Source organism: Salvelinus fontinalis, chromosome 12 (genome assembly GCF_029448725.1).
Source record: "Salvelinus fontinalis isolate EN_2023a chromosome 12, ASM2944872v1, whole genome shotgun sequence".
In the NCBI taxonomy this organism is placed as follows: domain Eukaryota; kingdom Metazoa; phylum Chordata; class Actinopteri; order Salmoniformes; family Salmonidae; genus Salvelinus; species Salvelinus fontinalis.
The window spans coordinates 27,167,637-27,193,613 of record NC_074676.1 but is presented as its reverse complement, the minus strand read 5'-3'; positions in this window follow the sequence as shown (position 1 = coordinate 27,193,613).

The window sequence follows — 25,977 nt, the reverse complement described above, 5'->3', positions numbered from 1 at the left end:
GCAGAACCACCGTGCCTGGCATATGATATTCTGCATTATTTTGGCTGGAACTCTGTTTAGATCAAAGGGATTGGGTGGGGACTGCGTTTCAAATCCCCCAAAGCCTGTTTTGGCTACTCTTTATTTAGCTCGTTGGCATTCTGACCCCATGCTTCTTAGACTTTGAACCCTCAAAGTTTGGAAAATCTGAAGCGCTTCTTTAAACACATTATCAGTGGGCCAGATTAAAGAATATCACTAAGCATCTTAAGGTTTTAGTGCAGTGTGGCGGCATGGTTTGGGCTTCTGGGGCCATTTACCACCATATACTGTATTAACAATGGCTGAGAAAACAGACCGAGGGGGGTGGAGAACTTCTCTCATGCTAAATTAAGTTTGGGTCACATTAAGTAGAGTTAGATGTTTCAATGTTTTAACTAAACTCGTCTTGATTTTAAGTTAATTTATAGGTCTTAATTCATTGTAAACATGTACTGGCTTACTCTAACACAAATTTGTATTAGAAAAAGAGGCATACATTCAATCAAATGATAATGAAATTGCTTTTAATTGGCCACGGCCCTCTATCAGGTATATTCCCAAAGTAGTCAATGCATTCACACATCTTAACAATTTGCCATATGTGTGGTCCGTCTGCTTTAACCACATGGGTTACCAGAATGAAGTAAATTGTATTTCTTTACCTAAACAGATATGCATGAACTTGTAGAAGTGTATGTTAAACAGAAGTAGTTTCTAATAAGTGTGAATCCCTACTTTGTTATTTTGGTAATGTGCAAAAATGCACAGGATTGAATGCTGTCTGTTTGTTCCCCATCAGACTCTAACACCCCTGCAATCTCATCAGTCCTCATGATTAAGATTTGGCACCTTGGACCACATTGTCTTCATTTGGAAATATTTCAGCTGCATTTCTGCCACTCTGAAGGGAGATGAAGATAAAGGAGAAGAAGGGAAAAAACACACCCTGTTGTGTGAATCCTAGAGAAGGCCTTGAAACCTGCCATTCATCCCTTTCACTTCATCAGCTGAGTCTAATTGCCAGAGAGGACAGGAGACCCCAGGCCCGATTGTTCCTTATCCTCTTTGGAGCCTTAGCAGGCATGAAAAGTGAAAGGGCCGCTTTTGATCTTTTTTTCCGTTTTTTTCTTCTCTGTTCTGTCATCTCCTGCTATCCTTTCCCTCAGAGTGACACACTCTTTTCACACTGTGCCCCCTTCTCCATCCACACAAAATAATTATCAAGCTCCGCTTCATCAAATAATGGTAGAGATAGGAGGTCACGGCGGGGAGGGCCAGAGGTCTGGAGGGGTGGCCTTAGGACTAGGTGGAGCTCCCAGCTCATCTTAGAGGCATGCTCCTTAGCTTGGGGTACCTTTATGTATCTTGACCCCGCTTTTCCTTTGCCAGTCCTAATGAGACCCACTCACGCGGCCGCTGCAATACTGGTCCTGTGCTGGCCGGGTTGGAAGGCCAAAGTACAATGAGACACAGGGCTATGCTGAGACAAGGGTGCATCTGTGCTGTCTTATTAATCTTTGGAAAGGAGCTCATGCTTCTCAATGTCCCATAGGAGCTGTGACCAGATTTATTGACACCTATTTGTCCTTTGCGGTCAACACCTTTCAGAGGAGCAGCCTACACACACAAATTCTTATTAGGAGTAATTCTGGCCAGCTTATTTGGAGAGGCAAGTGCTTAACTTGGTTAAGGTGGCCAAGTGAGAAATGGAAAAATTCTGATGACAAAGGATGTCTAAGGCCATTCCAGTCAGAAGAAAACTGCCCTTCAATATGGAATACACTCCAAGGATACCCTCTCTATGTGGGTACTTACAAGCACCAACCACTTTTTGAGGCTCATTACTCCCTTGTTGAGATATAGAGAGCCTGGGTATTGTTAATCATTATACAATGGGTGGTTCTAATCCTGAATGCTGATTGGTTAAAACCGCATTCTAGCCGGTGTCTATTCCACAAGTTGCCACCGGCTAAATATATGACGTTAAAATACCGATTTACTCTGTTCCATCTGACTGCACAATCCGGTGCCTCATCAGTCCAGCCAGACAACTAATAAACTTGATCTCCACTATACAAACCGTTTATGCATTATTTCACATTTCTTTTAGACTAACATTTCGTTTTCAACAGCGGAGATTTGTATAAATTTGCTGTCTGTCTCCCCGACATTTGCAACATTGTTTCAATATTCAACTCCTGCTGTCCCTTGTTAATGAACGTGTCAGGAGTTGGGAGGAGACCGACAGACAGGCAGCGTTTCTCAGCCAGTCGAAATCATGAATCAGTTGGCATTATTTTTATGGATTTATACAAAAAAATATATATTGAAAAAAGGTAAAACAAAACACAGTTTAATTTGCCGTCTTTCCAGCTTTAGTTTGAAGTGATTGTGTACTGTAGCTGTGTTGTTGGCTAGCTCCTCTGAACAACAGTGTCCTGACGAGTGAGCACATTTTCTATGCCAGGAGGAAATGCCGCCTCATTAGCTCATTGTTATGGATGTATCCAAATAAATGTGACTAGAAAAAAGCTTAAACAAATCGCAGCTACTTTGCTGTACTTTGCTGCACTTTTTGATGTGACTGTAAGTTAGCCATAGTTGGCTAGCTAGCAAGGGATAAGAATGTTGCCAGCCATTATGGTAATGGTATATCTAGAACGAACGACTGGATACATAGATACGGAACTAAAAGACTGAACGACTGGGTCGCATCCATAGATACAGTACAAAAAGACTGAACGAATGGTTCGCGTCCCTAGAAACCCTAGATTTGTGTTGGGACTATATCTTGTGGAAGGTTGAAATAGTATGAATCAAAATAATGTTTTTAATTAAAATATGTCAATCATTATTTGAATATGTTGGTAACCTGGTGTATAAAAGTGATAAAGCCCTCGAAGCCGGTGTTTGGAGGATATAATGACACGGTTTTGTCTCGGGCCTAACACCACCTGTGCCAATATATCCTCCAAACACTGGTTTCTCGCATTAGCACTTAAATATTTAGAACTTGAAGTTCTACAAACAGGCTAACTTGTGTTGAATAGGTGTAGAGAAAATGCAGAAGTCAGCTAATTGTGATGTAGTCTATTAATATGTTATATACACTGAAACTAGCTTATATTTTTTATATAGCAGATTGTGTTGCAGTTTATTATATGGAACCGACACTATTTAGTATAAAAAAGTGCAGACGGCCTATAATTTCTACAGTTTATTATAATGATCACAGTCTATACATTTATATCTCTGTGATTCATGTAAGTCATACTCTATGATAAATACAGTGACTTGGCCTTGTTCTCTACCTTACTAACAAAATGGACAATGGGGGAATAGTTTAAATAGACTGAACCAAAAATGACAAACAAATACACAAGTAGGCAAACAAAAACCTTTAAGTAATCATGTAAAGCACGTGTAACATCTGAACAGTGAGAGAGAACAAAGCAGAGCTCCTGTCAGAGCATCGATCTGCTCCTGAAGGCACACAGATCCACAGAGCTCTGATTGCTCCCTGACTGCTTCTCTCCCGTGCCTGCCTCCAACTCTTCTCTGGCTCCTCTCTGAGAATGTGCTTATTGATCTGGCCCACTTCTATAGAGTTAACTCACTGATATATCCTGACCAAGGGCTTCCTTGGACTGAAATCGTTTGGAATGCTGGTAAGAAACTGCATTTAAAAAGACAATATTCAAAAGAATACAGCCTGTAACACAAACTTTCCCCTTGTGCCTAGAGAGAGACACTTTGACAGTTATGGAGAATAATATCATTCAGAATATGTAAGGAAGTGTAATACAGTATACAGTAGGTCTGGAAGATGAGTTATGCCATCAGCGGCAGCTAATGGGGATCCTACTCAAATTAAAATATGGTTACTGGCTACTAGTAGCTAGTGGTGTTGCAGACAGTATTGTTATTTCAATATCAATATTGCCAACATTTACTAAAGTTCTCCTTCTAGTTTTCCTTTTCAAGTGTTGTGCTTTTCAACATTTATGTCAGCACATTTATGGTAGAATCATTGAGTCTGAAATCACTGTGTGGGGTTCTGGTGTTTGCTTGTCTGTATGGCGTATGTGTAATCAGGTCCATAGTGAGTGGTTATATGTCGATCTGTGTGTATTTTAGCAAGTGTGTTCTGTTGTCATGTTTGTAGCGTTCCATGTGGGAGGGTCTGCTGAGAAGCAAGCCATCTGTAGTGTTTTTCCGGTCGACATGTTGTAAAGCGAGATTTGAGAGTGTGGGGAGACTTGACTTGTCAAATCTTGGCACATAATGAGACAGAAGGGAGTGAAGGCAGGAAAGTGTCCAGAGATAAACAATTAGATGAGTCCCAGTGGTAAAGGGCATGGGCAGTGGGAGGACGCTCCCAAAAACAAAATCAATATGGCTTCCAGTAAGGACACACTGGGGTAAAGTGATGAAGGGGTTAACACTTATTTCTCAGATCAAGACACACAGAAGAACAAAGTCGCAGCTTGCTCAAAATCAATAGGGCTACTGGTGTGAGCATGGATTGAAGAAAGCTGTCTGTCATCCTATACACATTTGAATACTGTATTTAATACACAACAGTCCCAGTATTACATTGTTGATCTAATAAGAGACAAAGACATAACACGCATACTAACAAGAAAGCCGTGGTATATATCAGCAGGGATAATGAACTGAATTAGGCCAGCCAGTCTCACAGCAACAGCCAATTTTGAAATGAATTGAAAGGATCTTTAAGTAGGCGGCATTTGGGAATGGTGGATTCACACACCCTGATACAAACATAATAGAGCCTGGTCCACAGACAGCGTGGGCTGTCCCAAAGCGTCCTGTCCCCTCTCAGGCCCTGCCCAGACTCACAGGTCTTATCTCACATCTCACCACTGTTCCCAGCAGGCCTCACAGGGGTAGCACTGCCAGGGCAGGAGGGTCGGACTGGAGGTGGGGCATCCCGCTATGTGCTTGTACTGGCATTAAAGAAGACAACAAAAAGAGATGGTGAGGGGCTGAAAAAAACAAGTTGTGTGCGACTGCTGCTGTTAGGCTGGTCTGGTCTCCTCAGAGACTTGGAGGCACTGACCAGAAAGGTGTGAGTGAGCTGTGGCCTGCCCGTCGCCTCGTCTCCACGGAGACAGGGACATGGCTCCCCTATGGGCTTGTCTCCGTTGTGGCCTGGAGCAGGCGGGAGCGTTTGGGAAGCAGCCTGACCATTGCCTTGGCTCTAGGGGGACCAGGAGCCACTGCTCAAATGACCTTCAACAACCTGTCAGCCTGTCATCTTGGCCTGGGGAATTAGATTTTATTTTATCAACTGGGGATGTCTATAGAGACACTAGTGACTGTGCCAGTGTATATTTGTTTTGAGAACAAAGGGGATCTATATTGTGGTAGAGAAGGCACTATGTACAAAGGGATTTAAGATCGGAGGGTGCCTTCATAAAATATTCACACCCCTTGATATTTTCCACATTTTGTTGCGTTTTGGCCTGAATTTAAAATGGATTCAATTGAGATTTTGTGTCACTTGCCTACACACAGTACCCTATAATGTCAAAGTGGAATAATGTTTTTAGAAATGTTTACAAAAAATGAAACACTGAAATGTCTTGAGTCAATAAGTAGTCAACCCCTTTGTTATAGCAAGCCTAAATGAGTTCAGGAGTAAAAATTTGCTTAACAAGTCACATAAGTTGCATGGATTTTTGAATGAGTACTTCATCTCAGTACCCCACACATACAATTGTCTGTAAGGTCCCTCAGTCGAGCAGGTAATTTCAAACACAGATTCAACCACAAAGACCAGGGAGGTTTTACAATTCATCGCAAAGAAGGGCAGCTATTGGTAGATGGGTAAAAAAAAAGCAGACATGAATATCCCTTTGAGCATGGTGAAGTTATTAATTGCACTTTGAATGATGTGTCAATACACCCAGTGACTACAAAGATACATGCGTCCTTCCTAACTTAGTTGTCGGAGAGGAAGGAAACCGCTCAGGGATTTCACCATGAGGCCAATGGTGACTTTAAAACATTTACTTACTGGCTGTGATAAGAGAACTGAGGATGGATCACCAACATTGTAGTTACTCCACAATACTAACCTAAATGACCAAGTGAAAATATGGAACCCTGTAAAGAATAGATTAGTTATGTTTTTTTGCAACAGAACCGACACGTGCGCAACTATGGGGCAAAACAGACTGGGATGGCTTAGATTGTTGACAACATGTAAGCTGTATTTCATCTCCAATGTTTATTGAAAACATAAATACATTTCCACAATGAGCACTTGTCTCTCAAAGACATCATTACAGTTGTTGGTGAACTAGCCAGCAAATGTTTTGCCATATTAAAGTTGACATGAAATCAGTCAAAACACCTCAAAACAAGACATGGTATCAAGAACAAGATGAAATGAGTCACTTTTGATTCCTCACATGGCCGTTTCTTGTCATTCTTGGTAGCAATCTGGCCATACAGAATCACGATACGTTGATTTCTCACCATAGTTTTGGTTAAGTTGTCAGCTAACATATCTATAAAAATATTCTATAACATGCATCCTGTTTGCAATATTGCACTAAAGTAAAACTGCAAAAGATGTGGCAAAGAAATTTACTTTATGTCCTGAATAGAAAGTGTTATGTTTGGGGTAAATCCGACACATCACTGAGTACCATTCTTGATATTTTCAAGCATGGTGGTGGCTGCATCATGTTATGTGTATGCTTGTTATCGGCAAGGGAGGTTTTTTTTAGGATAAGAAGAAACTAAATAGAGCTAAGCACAGGCAAAATCCTAGAGGAAAACCTGGTTGTCTACTTTCCAACAGACACTGGGAGACACATCTACCTTTCAGCAGGACAATAACCTAAAACACAAGGCCAAATATATACTGGAGTTGTTTACTAAGATGTCATTGAATGTTCCTGAGTGGGCTAGTTACAGTTTTGATTTGAATTGGCTTGTTGATCATTGCAAGACTTGCAATGATCAACAACCAACTTGACAGAGATTGAAGAATTTGAAAGAGAAAAATGTGAAAATGGTGTACAGTCAAGGTGTGCAAAGCTCTTAGCGACTTCCCCAAAAAGACTCACAGCTGTAATCGCTGCCAAAGGTGACTCTAACATGCGATGACTCAGGGGTGGGAATACTTATGTAAATGAGATATATCTGTATTCCATTTTCAATAAAATTGCAAACATTTCTAAAAACATGCTTTTACTTTGTCATTTTGGGGTATTGTGTGTAGATGGGTGAGAATAAAATATATTTGGTGGTTTCTTTGCAGCAATTCGACAATGAAGGCCACAGTCTCCTCTGAACAGTTGATGTTGAGATGTCTGTTACTTGAACTCTGTGAAGCATTTATTTGGGCTGCAATTTCTGAGGCTGGTAACTCTAATGAACTTATACTCTGAAGCAGAGGTAACTCTGGGTCTTCCTTTCCTGTGGCGGTCCTTATGAGAGCCAGTTTCATCATAGCGCTTGATGGTTTTTGCGACTGCACTTGAAGAAACTTTCAAAGTTCTTGACATTTTACAGATTGACTGACCTTCATGTGTTAAAGTAATGATGGACTGTCATAACATGAACTTGGTTATTTACTGAAAAAGGCTGTCTTCTGTATACCACCCCTATCTTGTCGCAACACAACTGATTGGCTCAAACGCTTTAAGAAGGAAGGAAATTCCACAAATTAACTTTTAAAGCACCTGCTAATTGAAATGCATTCCAGGTGACTACCTCATGAAGCTTGTTGAGAGAATGCCAAGAGTGTGCAAAGCTGTCATCAAGGCAAAGGGTGGCTACTTTGAAGAATCTCAAATCTCAAATATTTTGATTTGTTTAATGCTTTTTTGGTTCCTACATGATTTCATGTGTTATTTCATAGTTTTGATGTCTTCACTATTATTCTACAATGTAGAAAATAGTAAAAATAAAGAAAAACCCTTGAATAAGTACTTTGTCCAAACTTTTGACTGGTACTATATATATATATGTATATATATGTATGTGCTAATTTGATATGTTAAAATTTCCTTTGTTTCTATTACCCAATCTTGATGTGGAAAGGTTTTAAATGCTGGACTAAGGCGATCTACTTTCGGATTTTGGATTTGATTGCTCTATCAAAAATGAAACAGCTGGCAGAAGAGAAAAAGAAAAAAGAAAATTAACATAATTAGACAGCAATAATAGCTATCATCCCAATTCCTGTATTCTACTCTGTCTTTACTTCTAAGAGCAGAACAATGGAGTGAAATTACTGTTTGGACAGGCCCCCAGGCAGCATTTTAGTTTGCAACATTTGATTTAAAAGAGAGAAATCAAAAAAATGTAATCAGTAGCACCTGCCATGATTACAGGCTATGTCAAATGAAAACATTTAACGATAAACATTACTTCAAACCCAACCACTGAAGCAGTCTACATTGTACAATGTGCTGCAAGTAAGCATAGTCAGTACAGCCTTGTGTTCACCATCCCCTACTAACCTATCCTCAGGGTGAGTGCTTGTGGTTATCACTCCCAGATGCACTGAGAGTGGACATATTCTCAGAGCAGTTACCCAAAACAGCAATCATCGGTTATGGGTCCAGTCTGTAAACCAGGATGTACGTACTGTGCGTAATGTCTCACCATCTGCATTATCTGCCCTTAATATTGCAAATACTGTGGCGTGGTGCTTCTAAAGGTAGCTTTTTATTTTGTGTGCTATGGTGACTTTTTCTTGTGCCTCTACTGTCTTGATTCCCTCAGTTGCGTGGGGATAGTAAAAAATATAATGTAAATTGTCTTCCTTTAAGTCGTATGGGATTGGCCATTGGATGACAACATGACTATCACACAGGACAATGTTGATGCTGTAATAGTCATTATAGATATTGCATAAAAGGAAAATGATTGTAATATTGACAGTTCATGGATTATTGTAAGTAGTATACTCTAAACAAACAGCAAGCAAGTTGCATATCAACTAATTCTGATCTCTTTTAGATTTGAGGTAATCAACATGATTATATCAGGTAAGTCATGGATCCATTCAGTTTGTCGTTTTGGAAAATGCAAATGGGATTTGTCTGTGATAATAACAAAACAGAATCTTTCGTCTCAGTTTGATATTGCACAGTGCCATCAAACCCATTCCCAGGAGACACTTTGGTGACACAATCTGACAAACCAACACAAGCAATCATGTTGAAAAATCTGTGCCTTTTTTCTTTGAGCCAAAAAGAAAGAGGGTTTTGAATAGTGTGGCGGTGGTTCTTTATGCAGAGCTGAGACGCGACGCCTTCCAGACGGTGAGAGATGGCAAGCCCTAATAATACAGAGCTGTACAATGGTTCTGACAGGCGAGCAATAAAGCAATCAGGGTCCCAGGCATTCCAAATCTCTTTAACGCCCACCCTCTAACAGTCTGAGAGATGGGCTGCTGACCTGTGGGCTGTCAATCATGGAGGATACCTGCTAGAGCCTGATCAGGGAGAGCTGAGGGCACTAGTCCATCAGATCTGTTTTCACACTACACACACTAACATTGGAAGCATAACCAAAAAGAAAAAAAACCATACCGCCTCTCTTAATTAAGAGTGTAGAAAAAATAAACTTGTTTGGTTTAAATGGGTAGCGGAGGGTCTTCGATATAGGAGGGATGGAGTGTGGAATCCCAGTGAGACAGAGAATAACCTTTTCCCTTGATTTAGGAATTTAGGCATTGATCTGTCACACTATTTTGTACAAGCAAGAGCTCTCACTGGTGCATTTCAGCTGGGGGAAAAAGAAAAGCATTAAAGCTAGTTCATTAGCTGTCTGTGTAGCTCATTCCAGCAAATGGATCACGATAATACTGTGGTTAGTTAATGGCTTTCTGGTGTTTCCTCCAGAGCCTCCCTGTCTGAAGGCTGCCTGCTGAAAACCTTCCACTTGTTTTTTTTTCATGTGGGGAGTCCTGTCTTCTCCTGCCTGGTTCAGACAGTTGGCTTCAGCCAGTGGTCATGTCTGTGAGAAGTCTGGCTACATGGGCTCACTCTAGAGTCCTCTCACTGCACCACCACAGCAAGCTGTGTTGATCCCACATCCTGCTCTACTGTAAACTGGAAATGATTTATCGTTTTTTGGTTCTTTTTTATATTACTACTTGTTTTATACTTAAAATATACTCAAGTATAGATGCTGATGGGATTCATTTGAAAGATATACATTTGTTATACATACAGACAGTGAGAATGGTGCTAAAATAATATCCACAATAACTCCATGTAGTGATATCAACTATTGAAAGTATGGACATCAAGCAATACTCAAAATCCTAGTAGTCCTTAAAGGAAAATTCCACTGAAAAAGTCCATTGTTGATATAGTGCAAAAATGTTTTGCATGTCAGCAATCAAGTTTTCAAGATATATAAATTTCAAAATACAGAAATACAGTCGCTCTGATGCATTTTGCATCAGATGATTCAAAATGCATATGATGCAAAATACATAATAGCGCATGTATTTCTGTATTTTGAAAGTTATATACAGTATCTTGAAATCTTGATTGCTGACATGCAAACCATTTTGGGTCTATATCAACAACGATTAGTAGTTTTTGGGTGGCGTTTTCCTTTAAGGTGCTAGAATGAGAGATTAACAAGATTTGGAAGCAAGTGATGAGTTCTGCAGAAGTGTTCTTTATACGATCCCTATGAGACCTCCAGATTTCACCCCAGTGTTTGGCTGACCAGAGCTCAACTGGAGCCTAGTTAGGTGCTCTGGATTGGCTGGTTCCTCCCTGGTCTCTGGTGGCATCCCTTACACTGAATACATGTGATCCTGCCGCTGGAACTGGATGGAAGGTCCACATGTACCTCACCTCACCCTGAGGAGCTGAGGGTCACTGAGAGGCAGAGTGCAGTGGACCATTCACCACGCCACACCTGCTCAGGTCTGCTTAGCGACTGGCTTTCTAGTCGTAGCCTCCTGTCCAACAACATCACTGTCTGTAACTGAGGCCATCAAATGTATTTGTGATGTGGTTTTCTTTCTGTTTGACTAAACCCAGATGTCTAGATTTTTACAAATCTGGCTGGCCAAAACTCAATACAGTTGCGTTTTTCACTTTTTGTTGTACTAATAAAAATAAAAAATTCTTATGAATGTAATTTTGTCATAATTGTTGAGGACCGAATAACTAGCTTATGGATATTGTTGCACTCGCTTTGTCTAGGGGTCATAGGCCTAGTTACATTAATGAATGTGTGCATTTCTGTGAGAAATCAGCATTTGAGGACCGTGTTGGATGCACATGTGCCCAGGAGACAGCTGCAGCTTACCAAGTTAAGGGCCAGCTTAGTAATGACCTCTTGGTCGGCAAGTCCAAGCGGATCGTTATGTTAAGATGGGAACGAAAACATAAAGTGCATTCGGAAAGTATTCAGACCCCTTCCCTTTTTCAACGTTTTGTTACGTTACAGCCTTAATTCTAAAATTTATTAAATAGATATATTTTTTCATCAATCTACACACAATACCCAATAATGATAAAGCGAAAACATTATTGTTAATATTATAATTTTTTGCTAATTTATACAAATCAAAAAACAGAAATACCTTATTTACATAAGTATTCAGAAACCTTTGCTATGAGACTCGAAATTAAGCTCAGGTGTATCCTGTTTCCATTGATCATCCTTGAAATGTTTCTACAACTTGATTGGAGTCCACCTGTGGTAAATTCTATTGATTGGACATGATTTGGAAAGGCACACACCTGTCTATTTAAGGTCCCACGGTTGACTGTGCATGTCAGAGCAAAAACCAATCCATGACGTCGTAGGAATTGTCCGTAGAGCTCTGAGACAGGATTTTGTTGGGGCACAGATCTGGGAAAAGGTGCCAAAACATTTCTGCAGCGCTGAAGGTCCCCAAGAACAGTGGCCTCCATCATTCTTAAATGGAAGAAGTTTGGAACCACCAAGACTCTTCCTAGAGCTGGCCGCCCGGCTAAACTGAGCAATCGGGGGAGAAGGGCCTTGGTCAGGGAGGTGACTAAGAATCCGATGGTAACTCTGACAGAGCTCCAGAGTTCCTCTGTGGAGATGGGAGAACCTTCCAGAAGGACAACCATCTCTGCAGCACTCCACCAATCAGGCTTTTATGGTAGAGTGGCCAGACGGAAGCCACTCCTCAGTAAAAGGCACATGACAGCCCGCTTGGAGATTGCCAAAAGGCACCTAAAGATTCTCTGGTCTGATGAAACCAAGATTGAACTCTTTGGCCTTAGTCAGGACTGTGGGAAAGATGAATGGAGCAAAGTACAGAGAGATCCTTGATGAAAACCTGCTCCAGAGTGCCCATGACCTCAGACTGGTGCGAAGTTTCACCTTTCAAGAGGACCACGACCCTAATCACACAGCTAAGATAACGCAGGAGTGGCTTTGGTATAATTCTCTGAATGTCCTTGAGTGGCCCAGCCAGAGCCCGGACTTGAACCGGATCGAACATCTCTGGAGAGACCTGAAAACAGCTGTGCCGTGACGCTCCCCATCCAACCTGAAAGAGCTTGAGAGGATCTGCAGAGATGAATGGGAGAAACTTCCCAAATACAGTTGTGCCAAACTTGTAGCGTCATACCCAAGAAGACTGTAATCACTGCCAAAGGTGTTTCAACAAAGCACTGAGTAAATGGTCTGAATACTTATGTAAATGTGATATTTCTGTTTTTAATTTTAATACATTTGCATACATTTCTAAAAACCTGTTTTTGCTTTGTCGTTATGGGTATCTGTGTCCAGATTGATGAGTATTTTTTTTAAATTTAATACATTTTAGAATAAGGCTGTAACGTAACACAATTTTGAACACATTGTACATAGGGCAGCAGTCTCTAAGGTGCAGGGTAGAGTAACAGCTCGCAGCCAGCTAGTAACAGTGAGTAAGGTTTAGGGCAGGGTACTGGGAGGATGCCGGCTAGTGGTGACTGTTTAAACGTCTATATGTCTGCAGGGCAAAGGTCTGACCTTGGTTTTTAGTGGACTGCTCCATAGAATCCACCTTCAGTTGAATAAAACATCACCGTACATAGAGATGTGGAAGGTTAAGTCTGTTTTTACATTTAGGAAAAGTTTGGCAAACATTACCAGGAACAAAAAATGTAGCCCAACAACTTCTTCCCTTAATTAGCAGCTGGTACATGCACAAGAGGTTGCCTTGGCTGAAAAAAGGGATTGCTGAGGCGTTGTCGGACCTCTAAACCTTTGTTACCAATGACGTGTCATCCCTCACTCTGTCATGTTTAACTAAAACCAATACCCATTCAAAGCAGAATCCATCAGAGGTAGGTAGTTCAGAAGAATGACAGGTTGCCTTTCCTCTGCACTCAAAGCATCTGGATCCTTTCTCTACTGCTCCCCCTCTCTTATGGTAAACAGCCTGAACAACAGCTGGGCGATGTGAATTTACAAGTTAATCAATTGTTAGTTAGGAGCAACACTGATGCCCTATACCCAACCATCTGCAAGTTAATATTAATTTACTCTGCTGATTTTCCCATAGGCAACAGTCCATTTATTGATTTATTCTTGGGGGATTCACACACACTTAAAATGATTAAGTAATTTCTGCAGGAGAAATATTTTAACCAAATAAAAGGTTGCTTTCAGGGTAATTTAATCTGTGTGGGATAGAACTTTATGGTCCAAGCAGGTTAAAACACTTGGGTGCTATATTGAATTCTGTTGGTGTTAAGTTGTTTCTCTTCATGTTGCCAAAATAAGTGACAGAGCAGAACCAATTGCCAGTGGATTATGTTGGTCTGCTATTGGTTCCAGTGGGACAACCTAGACAGAGACAGCAGTCTGAAAACAAGTCAGATTGAGTTGCACTTATTTGTGGTGTATCCAGGTGAGCTCTGTTTACCCTGGAAACTGTGCTTCCTGTTAAAGTGTGTCTGTCTTATGTCTTTGTATCTCCTGTCAGGTGTTGGTGCCTGTGGCTGCTATGACTGTGGAATGCAGGGTCCTGGTCCTTTGTTCCATCCTGCACACCGCGAGAGAGACGAGACACGCAGAGGCCCATCCAAGCAGGTCAGTCATGATCACTCTTCAGTACACATTCTACATTGCAATAGGTTATCTCATGTGCAAGGTAAATGCTGGGTCCAATTCACACACAAACCGTGGGTAAGTAAAACAAAATATGCTGCAAAATATTACATTTACTTTCTTTGGTGTATGTTCACACAGTTTATGAAACCTTAATGGGGATTCTTGTAGATCAAGAATAGTAATGTTAAAAAAAAATCAAATAATTTTTACTTCCCCCGAGAATCCCTAACCTCTCATTTTGTCTGATAAGATGCTTAGTGTTGTTGTCTGATCGTCTTTGGAAAAGCTTTTGTCGGGCACTTTCTATCTGTCAAAATATTTTTCAATCTGCGATGTTGCAATGTTACCATAGAGTAAGAACAAAAAGACTAGTGAATTTTTTTTTGTTGATATTGTGATAGAAAGCATATTGTATATTTGGGGGTTGTTTACTCTTGAGTTTGGCACAATTATTTCAAAAATACATTTCGGCCATGGGATATTGGCTGACTTGAGACAGAGTTACTATAGAGGGCACCCTTTACAACTGTGCTGTGAGAGCTGGCATTCACCTTTACCCAACTTCCTATCTCTGTGAAGAAACCACGCTTTGCTTTATTTATAATATAGCCAACTTCACTGTGTAGCCCCTGGCCCACTCCCTTTCAAACATCACACAGTGAGGTCACTTCCCTCCTCTGCACCTCCACCGCCGCTCTAGCATTCCAACATGGCTTTAGGACAGCAACTCAGCAAACCACCATACTCTTCAAATCACAAAAAAGCCCAGATCAGAGCAGTGCTGGACGGGAGCCAGGACCCAGGCCCTGAATGCCCAGGCAGCTGGGGGTGTGCTCTAATAAGGGAGAGAGAAGGAGAACTTGCTCACCTCCTACGCTTTGCATTTGGATGTCGAATCAGAGTTTGAATCAGGTTTCATAGGTTTTTCAAAAGGTCTTGTAAATGTTGCTATGGAAGCTGTGTGTAAGACACATAATGATGTGCACACTAGTATGGCATTTACATAAAGCATGTTTGAAACATTACAAATAGTTAATATTAGCCCAATTGATTTTCATAATTTACAAATTAAACTGATTCTCAGGAGAGCACTGCTAAAAAAAATTATCTGTTTATCAGTTTCAGTTTATCTGAAATGCACATGTACAAAGATACAGATAGTTGTAGCCATCAGACCTTTTCAAATGACGTCTCAAACCTTGTAAGAGTTTATACAGTTCGTGTGTTTCCCATTAACTTTTGAGTACAGTTCAGGTCGATTTAAAGGGCTAAAAGCCTGCTGGCTCAGCCCTCAGAAATATCTGGTATTGGCAGGCTTACAAGCTCATTGGAGAGGAGCATTGTCTCCAGTAACAAGCTACGGCAAAGATAGCTTCAACTGCTATGTTTTATTTAGTTCAGTATCAAGCTCGATAGTCAAATGGAGATGGCATTTGTCTTTGAGTTGATAACGCAGTAAATCTATTCTTCCAGAGAGCAGTTGACACAGCTAGTGTCATCTTTGAATTTTAAGCTGGACTTGATAGAGTATATGCTTTTGCTCATTACTTTATTCAAGTGGGTTGACTATTAGTTATTGCATACTCATTATTTATAGAACATATTGTGCTACATTGGATTGTGTCTACAGTAGTTAGCTCTTGACAATCACACCTATTTTAATTTAAGTTTCCCATGTAAAGCATCATATTGACTGCAGTAACGTTCAGGTCCATGTTAAACTAGACTGATTTAAGGTGTGCTGGTTTAATGAGTAATAATTAACATATCACAGAGGGGTAGATGGAGTTTCTGCTTAAATGACCTCTTGTAGCCTCATAAGCCACCAGTGATAAATCTCAGCCAGACTTCCCCCGTATCACTAAACCCCAAACCTCATTCAACTTCACATTCATCAGTGTTTGGCTGAAAGTGATGACAGAGCACTTTCAATTATACTGGTAACTGACTCTGGGAGCAGTTCACATCTGGGCCCAGGCAGGGAGAGTAGAGGAAAGCAGATGGGGAAGGGCAGAATAGCTGGTAGGGTATCCATTTGACTCACCCCTGAAGAATAAAAAGGATGTGGTGACACAGGGACATAAGGTTGGCCCTCGGCCCTGGGAACAATCCACCTATTTTGTGTTCTGTCACCTCTGTAGTCTGCTTTATGGTTGGGACATCCTCCCTCAGACCCATGCGGTCCATCAGCTGGGCACTAGGAACACTTTGGTGATTAAAGGCTGGAGTATCAAAGTGTCCTCAGTCAAGACCCTTGTCTAGTAGCGGGGGCCTATCAGCTCTCAATAGGTAGTGTGGGGCTGGGAGTAGGAGTGCCATTCTTAACCCGGAGCACCAGAGGCAGGAACAGATTTTTGATAAACCATCTGCTCTTAATGTACCCCAATTTGAGTGTTCTCGTTTTCAGTTTTTTTTCTCTCTCCAAATTGTGTAATTACATTATGTGGAGTTGAGAGCTGAGTGTGTGCTCTCCAAAAGTTAACATGGTGATGTTTAATTGGAGTGATTTTATTCATAATTACATTATCCTCTCTGCCACTTTTGGCATCCACTTTGTTTAAATAAGCAAGCTAATTTCATGATCTTCAAAATCAATCAATATACACACTATTGGTATTCAGAAATGCAATATGTATAACTGTAATTGAGGGAGAATAACTGCAAGGTAAAACAAAAAACAATAGTCCAGATTGAACATCTCAGTAGTAGAAACATATTGGTAGGAACAATAAATAAAACAATTTTATTTTTTCATTTTTTCCTCTTCTTTCAAAATGCTTTTATTACATAAACAACAAACAGTAATATCCTCCAGAGAGACTGATCTTTTAAAGATGCTCTGACTCCATACCCCTCATGAAAGACCCACACTAACATCAGGAGTCCAGGGCCTTTGCTCACTCACTTCAGGCAATTATGACACAGAGGAGATCTTTGGCTGTTTAGAGTGCCCCAAAAGAGAGAAAAAATAAAATAATTTCCTTTTCTTCTAGGCCCAGTTGTAAAAATAAGCTTGCTTTCCTCAATTGCAGTAACCTCTTAACCTCTGCAAGAGCAGCAAGGATGTATCTGAACAAGCCATGGGGTAAAACAAATCACTTGTGATTTACAGAATGATAAAGATTTTAATAGCAGCTATGTTTCTTTCTAAGATTGGACTTCATTTCCAAGAGTCAAAGTTTCCTGGGTGCCCCAGGCTTTTAAAAAACAGTAATTGGCCAGCAGAGAGAGTCTACATCTCCCTGAGTGATTGAGGGCATTTGTTGCTGTGAACTTGAGGGCTTCCCTCAAAAGATCATGGTTCCAGGTTACGAGAGCCTGTAACATATCGAGCAGGATCCAATTCACATCCCCACAAGTAAGACTTCTTTTTCATATATAGTTTTGTTTAGGGAGATAACTTCTTGGTGCAACTTGAGAGTTTGATTGGTAATTAGTTATGTTGCCAAATAACACCGCGTGAACTAAAAGGGCTTGGGTTGTTGAACCAAGCAGAAACTTGCATTAATGCAGAATAATTGTCACGAAAAAGAGCAAGACATGGTCAACTATCCTGGTACACAACTTTCAGAGAGTATTCCCAGTGAAATTACCTTTTTCGCTGACAAATAGTTCTGTGTAATTCTAACTCCTCCGTTTCCCACCTGGCCTCCTCCTGGAAACTGCACATGATTCATTCTTTCTCTTTTTTGGCTTTCTTTTCCATTACCGCCACAAGAAAATAATAAAGGTTTAGGAGATTCTGCCGTGAAATAACATATCAAAGTTACCCTTCTGTTGTATAGTATGGCTCATTTAAGTTAAAAAAAAAACTACTGGCAGAAGAATGTCAATTTATAGCATTGAATCAAAACAAAAAAGTCAAAATGTCATTCAAATAAATGGCTTTTTTATTTTTTTACTTCAGTCAGTCTTTGCCTGGGTTTTTTAGAGCATATTACCTCCTCAGTGCTTTTTCTGGGCATTAACATTACAGAGTGCAGCACAAAACAAACCAGTAGAGCATTGCAGGACCTCTGTAAACCTCACTGACCAGTGGCTGTAAATCTTTCACTGTTCAGTGTTTTAACCAAATCCAATACCTTTTCAACAGCACATCCGTCACTGCCGCAACAGAGAGAACGAGGACAGAGTGGTTCCAATTGTGCCGTATAACAGCTTAATCAACGCCCATCTACTACTGCTAGAGTTTCCCGAAAGCCTTGAGACTTACTGCTTGAAGGACTCTCAATGAAAACCACCCCTGTAACAGCTGTCATATTTAAAAAAATGGATGGATGCAGATATATGTGGTTTATGCCATGTGGGCTGCTATCTATCCTAACATGTTCTTAAGTGGGCAATCAATGGGGCTGTCATCCAGTTCTCTTTCTCATAATTAGTAATCCATCAGCTATGGAGACTGTCAGTATAAGCAGGCAAGGATACATTACATGAAAACTGACTGCCAGTCTTTCAGCGTAGATCCTTTATCTGATATGATGGTATTGTCTAAGTCTCTTTTTACTTGACTTTGCTGAATTGCTGAACACATAATGAAAATTTGAACAACCTGGATAGTGACATCTTGGAACGTATTGTAATGGCCTTGGTCTGGCCTGTTCACCAATGCAACATCTTCTTTAGACTAAACAGTATTCAGGAGGAGAGTCTAATTCTCTGTTCTGTCCTAAGGCTTTTGGTGGACACTTCGTCACCATTGTGGTGAAGACTAAGACACATAAGGCGTAGTCAGGGACAGGGTGCATTAGCATTTAAACAGTTTGGCGGCTACAATTCTCTTTACCATCAAATTCAATATCAGTTGCATGCATCAGCATGGATCTTGACAGGGAGACTCCGGTTGTTGTTGTTAGTGAAATCCACCTGGGAGGAATAATGAAGTTTGCCTCTGTACTGGTGGTCTCCTTGTTAGTGTTGTGAGTGTTAGAGCTGACAGTGCAGGTAGCTCAAATGCCACTTAAGGTTTTAGCTTCAGTGGCTTTTGGTGCAAAATGACCGTGACCTGTCACCTGTGCAGCCTGAGCCCACATCCCACACCCTTTCTGCCTGACAGACACTCAATGGCAAGTGTCCGCCAGCATGCCGAGGGGACGGAGATAAAGATGATTACCACACCCCTCCCTCTCAACGGCTGTCAACATGTTAGCAGAGCGTAGAGAGGGAGAGAAAGAAAGCAGGTGTAAAAGAGAGGTGCTCTTTAAGAGGGAGGAGAAGTCGAAGAAGGCAGTCAGGATTAATGATCGGAGGCTAGTCTGTGCTGTTCAGTCACAGTTGTGGCAGGCACGCAGAGTGCAGTCAAGTGGAGAAGGAGCTGGCCTGGGTTGACAGGTGGCCTCCAACAGAGATCTGCTCACGTGATGAGTATTAGTGAAGGACATTTCTAAGCAGTTCTCTCCAAAGATGTGTCTTAATTTAGGTCATCCTGGCCCAGCCCTCACCTTGTGAAATACATACTGTATATTTATGTGTTAGCAGGCCGAAATATGTATGCTGCTTAATTAATATAGTGCATGTTTATTTTTCCAAGTTCTTGCCAAGTTTTTTAAACGTAACCTTTATTTAACTAGGCAAGTCAGTTAAGAACAAATTCTTACTTACAATGCCTTAAACCGCTGCGCCACTCGGGAGCCCTAGTAACTTCCCCTAGTTTATTTGTATAATAAAAAAAAAGAGAAATAACACCTTTAATACTTAATTGTCAAACTACAGCAAGACAGCAATATAACATGTGACAAGTTGTATCCCCTTTTGAGTGTGCAGATATGGAAATCTGTGCAGACCTCTTCTATCACTTAAACCTTACGTTGTGAGCAGAAGACACATATTCTCATTGTTTTAAAATAAATCTCCAACTCTGCCACTTTGGTGACTTACATTTAAGTGAAATGATCGACAAAAATACAGCTGACATATATATTTTTCTAATTGTAGCAAGTGAGAGAGGAAGCAGCATTGAGTAGCTTAAATCATCAGTAATTAAAATATTGTTGCACGTAATTACAAAAGATTCTGATTGTCTCATTTTTGCAGTGGCGGAAGGCCCATTCTAGCCGCTGTCTTAATACACATTTGTTTTAGAAGAGTGGAAAGACAATTATGATAATCTGCATCCCAGCATGAAACTTTTGTTGAAAACTAAGAACGAGATCTCCTAAGTTAACATAATACACATATGTAGATCCTTAAAACAACGAATTAAAGTCATTGTAATGATCTATTTATCTTTTTATTTAGATAATAAAGATGAAACTCATGAAAACAGGTTTCACCAACCTTTCAATTGATATAATGTGTTAGTGAAATCTTTATTCTAATTAGACAGTGACTCCTTTTACCTTTTACCAATACAATTAATATTGCAGTATGTTTTTGTTATTGTATTACTACACAAATTAGGAAGTGTTAATTACAATAGGATTAATGTGGAATAAAAATCTGTCCCACCAACCCCCTCTAAATTACTGTGTTCAAAACGACAGATAAGTATTACCTTAAATTATATTTATGAGAAGAGGCAGTGGAAAGAAACATGCTATAACATACTGTAAGTGCTAGTTTGAGCCAACCCCAAAAGGCTTGCAGTGAAACCACCGAGCCAAATAAGCACTTTATTAGCCAGCAGGGGGGGTCAGGAGGACCAGCCCCATCATTGATTGAGGTTGCAGGATGCATCCACAGCTGCACTTTCTCTAAATTTCTAAGAGTAAATATGCACCTTTGAAGTGAGGGGTGCCCTGGAGCACTCCTCTGCCCAGATTGTGTGGGTTTCTGTAGGGAGCTGTACTTACGGGAAAGATCAATGGACAGGACATTAGGGGGAAGAGTACACTACTCTGTTCAGCCCTCCAGCCTAGAACACAACAGACCAGTGCGTACAGTAGACGGCTAGTCTTATTGAGCTCAAGGCAGGTTAGAGAGCATGAAAACATTCCCACAAATCCTGTTGCTGCTTGAGCATTCTGAAGATTGAAGAATTTTGATGCTTTTTCAGTTTCCAGATAATACTAAGCTCATGATTCAGCTGTTTGACTGTATTTCACTTACCTGAATGTGAAAGGCAAGGATTGGTTTTTCTATTAGCTCATTATTGTTACGTCTTGCTCTTGGAAATCAACAAAAGCTCCGGCCTTCCTAAGATCATGATTTCTACAATAACCACACTTTGCATGTTTGGAGTGCTCCGGTGCGCTTTGTGTCATTTGAATTTGGCATAATACTCCAACATGCAGTGCCACTCGAACAGTTGATGTGGCTATATTTTGACTTGGTCTCCGGCAGTCCTTGGTGTTTGCATTTTTCCAAGGTAAATGGGTCATCAGTTCACCTGTGATATAATTAAAAAAATGCCTCTACTGCACTTTAAAAATACATCTCATCTCTAGACATCAGGGCTCCATTTCTGACTGGAAAAACTCCTGTCCACTTTGTCAAAGTGTGGAAAAACCCATATCCTGCTCATTGTGCTGCTGGATGTGTGCACTTGTGGGATCCTTTAAGTGTATTACATTTGTGCTGAATACACAGCTTTCATATTGGTTTTTTTGAGGACCTTGGAAAATCTTTTGGGGGTAGGCACACCAAAGGATAATATTTTCAGAGCAAGGATGGCACAACAGGATAAGTGGGCATAGATTTAATGCCTCTCTTATCACTCATGTCATGGTCATGGAACATGCTTCTAAAAAATGGTAGCACGTGTTAGCCAAATTCAGTCTCTGGTTTGGATATTATTTTTATAATATCAGAATAATAATTTAATTCCATTTATTTAATCAACTATGTACTTTTGTCAAAATACCAATGACCAAGACCACCCCACATACCCACACTAATTACAGTTATCTTTTTTTCATATTACCTTTTTAAAATCATACTTCTGTATAACCACTGTGGTGCTATGTGGTTAAACGACAACAGCTGTCCATGTTCACTAAGAATTATGTCTTGTAGGCCTTGTACTCACAGGTGCTGCCAGGCTATGTGGCCGCCAGGCTGGGACAACCAGCCAGCGAGAGTCAACATTTACAACCCCCCGTCACTCTCCACAAAACCCTGTGTCATTCAAGCACTGCCTGTGTGGCAGGCCTGGCATTAATGGAGACATTGACATCTTCCGGCAGGGCGTTCATCTGATGCTTACGCTAAGCAACTGAAGCCAATGGCCCCCACGTGGAGCCATCACATTCTGCCCTAAACAAGAACGCCTGGCAACTGGTGAAAGCCATATTTTTGTCATGGAATTTATCATTCTTCACTCAGCAGTGAATACAGATTCACCAATCACAAGTTGTTTTTACGCAGCTTTGGTATTGTCAGTACAATATGGTTGTTACATGGAATGCTGCATAGCCATTTCTCTTGGAGTAAATCATACCCAGGATGTTATTATCGATCATCAATGAGACAATCTGACTGATAAACGATACAAGCATATTTCCCGGGTAGTTTAAAATCTAAGTGGAGCATGATAGTGACATACAGCAGGAAGCATGAGTACTCTCTGTTGGCATCAGTCTTCAGTAGAAGGCCTCCAACCAAGGCTGTTTACACATTTCTGATGCAGTGTTTTGCTCAATAAACTGTCTGACATTTTTCATAGGATTCCAGAATCAACACAAAGACATGCCCCACCCCCAACTGAGATTCAAGCTTGTGTTTGATGAATAGAGATGATGAATAGAGACTTTTGCTCATCACATTCCTTTCTCAATGCTAACACTTTTTTACATTGCAATTCTCATATACATCTATACTTACATGTTTTATACTGTTCTATCTTTACTACCCTTAGAGAAGAAAACATTGATAGAACATCTTTGTTTGTGAATTGCAAGTACAGTGTTGGTATCATCAGTCAACAAATGTGCATATTTCTCAATAATTCACTCAAATAGTTTACAATACATACTTTCAAATATATTCACCAAATATGCAGATTAATACAAACGAATACAAACATTTATTTTCTTACAAAACAGGGCGGCTTCTGACCTAGATCTATGAACAACAAACATTTCCCAATAATACATAATCTCATGCACAATAACCCATTTAGAGTATGCTATCACAAAATATTCCTATATGATACTGTATGTGATAGAGGATGATGATGGGTTCAGGAAGTGGATGGAGCTATCTTTAGAGGATTGATTTCCCATACTGCCACGCAGTTGGCTGCATTTATATTCCATGCCTGTGGCTCCATGACCCCTGGTTCTCCTTTGATGTGGCAGGCAGAAGCACAAACCAGGCTGAGGCAGAGAGAGAAGAGGCAGAGGGATAGCAAAAGGTGAAACATTCTGCAATGAAAAGGGGGGAGGAGATTATTCTGGTGGTGTGGGGGGTTCTGGGAGGGAATAAATGATGGGATGGGGGGAGTGCAAAAAGACTGGTGAGAGTTTGAAGGGAGCAACGTGAACCAATGAAGCCATCATCTGACAGATCTGTGAGAGTTTGTGGTGAGGGTAGGTGGTGGGTGAGGTGGGGGCTATGCTGGGGGTGTTGGGAGAGGGCACGGTGGTGGCGCTAGCTGATAGAGACGTCAGTGCTGCTTCAGTAATCTCACGACGTCTGGGCCCAGCGAGGGGCCATCTCGGGGCCCACGAGAGCAGCAGCATGATGTGGCAGACCACCCTGACCACACTAGTGGGGGGCCAGGCAAGACGGACAAATCAAAGTGGGAAGAAGTAATTTTTTTGAAATTACAGAAATCTCCATGGAAATTGGCATGAAACACTTTCTAATCTCCTGCTTTTCACCATGGACGATAGAGGTCAATGCTTCAAGTTCTCCAGCCCTCGCTTTCTCTTTCTCTCTCGCCCCATCCCTAATTTCACTATTCACTATCCCTATTCCCTCTTGATTTTTTAAAACTTCATTTTACAGCCTGACTCTCTAAATAGGCCCCTCCCTTTGTCCATATTCTTCAACCCATCGTTTAGTTGAACCCTTTTTATTTGTCAAAATTAACCGTTTAGATTTCAAAGGCGAATCAATGGAGAGCCAAGCCATGCCCTTAGAGTGACACAGGATCAAGCTGTTGGGTGCTTTGGAGGCCAGGATGGGATGAATTCCCAAAGATGTGTCCTCTGCACCCTTCCTTTACCACAGCATCATCATCAATAGCCTTCGTTGTTCTGCTGTCTGTTTGTCAGACCTCAGGGTACAGCTGAAGTGAATGGAAGGGGTGAGGCATCAGACTGTTCTTGGTGAACAACAGCATTGACACCAATATAGTGGCACCTCAAACCATCCCTCTCATCCCTCTTTTCACGGCAGTCATTCTCATTTCACTTAGATATTTTCAATATTAAGATAGATAATAAAAAAATGTCAAAATGTGTCAGTGTCCTTTATCTGCTTATGTATTCAATGCATCAAAGGAACAAAGTAAACAACAGAAACAAAACATTTCCACTTTGAGCGCTGAACATTTGTTGCTGTAAACAAAGTAACAACCTGCAAAAGTTCAACATCACATTCAACTTCTTTCTTTTGTTTTTGTGAACTCTTGATTTAATTGGGTTGTACGAATATAGTTTCAACAAGCTATTTCATTACTAAAAGCTGATGAATAATCTGTTTAGCCTGCCATAATTTTACAGCTCTTGATTAGAACTTGACCGATGTGAGAAGTTTAAGTCATGGCTACATTAAGACAAAGTGAGTCATCAGCTAGCTAGAGGTGTCTTGACATCAAAGCGTTGACACTCAGCATGTATGGCACAGTGTTGTAGCTGTCAGTCAAAGTGTAGGGTCAATGATTTCTCCAACTTCAGCCCCAGCTGAGTTTGCGACGTAGTGGAGGTTAGCTACTGCCAATGATTTATATCAGTGCTTCTCAACTAGTTTTGCCTAGGGACCCAAATTGAACTAGGTTGTCTGTCACATCGTGAAAATACAATCTTGGAGGGGGGGAAATGGTGTATTGATAGTTAATGCAGCAATTAAATGACAAGGGAACAACATTCCCAGCCACTCTTTCATTGTCAATTACATTTTGTCCATATTCTTGATGAAGAATGTTAATAAAGTCACTTCACTGGCTTGAGAGCACAAAATCAACCAAAATAGTGCTGCTAATAGCTCTATTTTGAAAATACTGTCACTTAAGAAAACGTGTTCAGGGATTACATTTTAAAAACATGTAAGTACTATTATCATTTTTACACACTTTCTACCCGGTTTAAGTTCAGACTGGATAATTTTTTTATAACAAAAAAAAAATATTTACTCAGACACCCACGACCTATCAAAAACCACCAGTCGCGACCCACCAGTTGAGAATCACTGATTTATATAAATCGTTGAGTACTATTGTGGGGTTCAAACTTTTGGAAAGAGGGAAATATATTTTATTGCCACTTTGTCTACATGTTTACAACAAACAACAAAGCATTCACTATGTATTGGAAAGTTTTGTGAAAAGAAAGTTTGAGTGCATTCTATTGTGACGACCCAGTGAGACTCCCACTCAGGGGAGACTTCATTGTCATATGAACACACACTGTTCCTACAGGACAGGGCCGGTGTCTGTGTGAATACAGAAACTAAGCAGGTAGTTGCACTTTGTAATCATGCCAAATTGCTCAGATGCCTGTATTTCCCCTTTGGGTATAAGATGATGGTTTGTAGGAAGGAAAGAATATTAAACAAAGGACTAAATGAAAGTCTTTATACTAGACAATTTCATGAATAACACATTGAATTGTTAGTATTTTTCCAAATTGATATAATACAAACAACAAACTAGTTATAAACATGTATTACAGTATATTGCTTCTCATTTAATACTTGCAAACTTACTCTCAACCATACAAAAATATTGTTTAGTAGAAATTTGGCATGTAGAGTTAC